Source organism: Marmota marmota, unplaced genomic scaffold, assembly GCF_001458135.2.
Source record: "Marmota marmota marmota unplaced genomic scaffold, marMar, whole genome shotgun sequence".
NCBI lineage: Eukaryota > Metazoa > Chordata > Mammalia > Rodentia > Sciuridae > Marmota > Marmota marmota.
Window position 1 is genome coordinate 4,135,840 of NW_026000076.1, and position 1,680 is coordinate 4,137,519.

Below are 1,680 nucleotides of genomic sequence, written 5' to 3' on the forward strand. Positions count from 1 at the left end.
CTGAGGATTGAACACAAGGACACTTAACTACTGAGTCACATCCTCAGTCCCTTTTTGGTTTTTGTTTTGAGACAGAGTCTTGCTAAGTTGCTCAGAGCCTCACTAAATTGTGGAAGCTGGCCTCAAACTTACAATCCTCCTGTCTCAACCTCCCTAACTGCTGGGATTACAGGTGTGTGCCACCAGACAGGCAGGATTGAGTGACTTTTTAAAGATCCTTTACTCCAAATCATAAAGGGCCTACAAATGAGTAGGCACTGCCCTTTTAGCAAGATATATTCTCAGTGGTTGAAAATGGAGACATATATATATTTCAAAGAACTACAGCTATAGTTAGAAAATTAAAAAAAAATAATTTCCTAAAAAGAGGAAAAGAAAATAGTAGGAGGAGGGAAGAAGATAGGAAGGAGAAGAAAAAGAGAGGAAAGGATGAAGAAAAGAGGGAAGGGTGAAAAATATGGGGAATATTAGAAAAAGGATGATCTCTGAGGCAAAGGAAATCACGAGTTAGGAATCTGTTATAAGATCTAGAAGAAATAAAGAGGATGGAGTCACCTGCTGCTCAAACAAAAGAGGTCTGGGCAGCGAAGAAAACAAGAGCATGAAAAGAAAGCCTACAAAATGAGAGAAAATCTTCATTGGTTGTTCCTCCCAACAGGGGATTAATATATGTGAGTGTGTGTGTGTGTGTGTGTGTGTGTGTTTGTATCGTTTTAGTGAACTTTTTCGCCACGGCTACTAAAAAACCCGACCAGCGTAATTATAGAGGAGGAAAAGTTTATTTGGGAGCTCACAGTTTCAAACTTTCAATCCATAGATAGCAGATTCCATTCCCTGAGGCTCAAGGTGAAGCTGAACATTATGGCAGAAGAGTGTGGCAGAGGGAAGCAGCTCACCTGATGATCAGAAAACAGAGAGAATTCACTCACCAGTGGGGGGAAAATATATATATATCCCCAATGCTTCACCTCCTCCAGCCACACCTCACCACTCAATTAATTCCATCAAGTGATTAATTCACTAATTTGGCTAAGGCTTTCATAACCCAATTATCTATCCCTTCTGAACCCTCTCACATTGTCTCACACTTGATCTTTTTGGACAATTTCTCCACATCCTAACCATAGCATGCATATATATACATGTTGGAATATATAAAGAAATCAAAAAACACATAACACCAAAAAAAATCAATAAATTGGCAAAACAACAAACAGACATTTGTCAAAAGAAGAAATACTAATGGACAACAAATATATGAAAAACATGATCAGCCAAATTATATTGTTAGATTGTGTACATGTACAAATATGTAATAACAAATCCCACCATAATACACAAGTATAATGCACAAATAAAAAATATTAAACATTCCTAGAAATCAGGGAAACACAAATGAAACCTACACTGATGTAATGGTTTAGATATGACATGTCCACCAAAAGCTCACGTATGAGAAATGCAAGAAAGTTCAGAGGTGAAATTAGGTTAAGGGTCCAAAAGCCTTAACCTAATCAGTGCAGCATGAATGGATTATTCGCTTGAATGGATTATCTGGGTAGTAATTGTCGGCAGGTAGGGTATGGCTGTAAGTGGTAGGTCACTGAGGACATGCCTTTGGAGTATATATGTTGTGGAAGCAGAGATATCTCTCTCCTCCTACTCCCCCTCCCCCTCCCC

The 1,680-nt window shown here is 38.6% G+C and overlaps 1 protein-coding gene across 1 annotated transcript in view; it reads right to left on the reverse strand.

The window, feature by feature from the left end:
- Positions 1-760: 760 nt before the first annotated feature.
- The window catches only part of Tlcd4 (TLC domain containing 4), a 90,497-nt gene continuing 89,577 nt past the window's right edge, over positions 761-1,680 (reverse strand). Inside the window, exon 10 of the mRNA XM_048814408.1 lies at positions 761-896. The gene's annotated coding sequence lies outside the window, so the exon portion shown is untranslated. The remainder of the gene's footprint in view (positions 897-1,680) is intronic.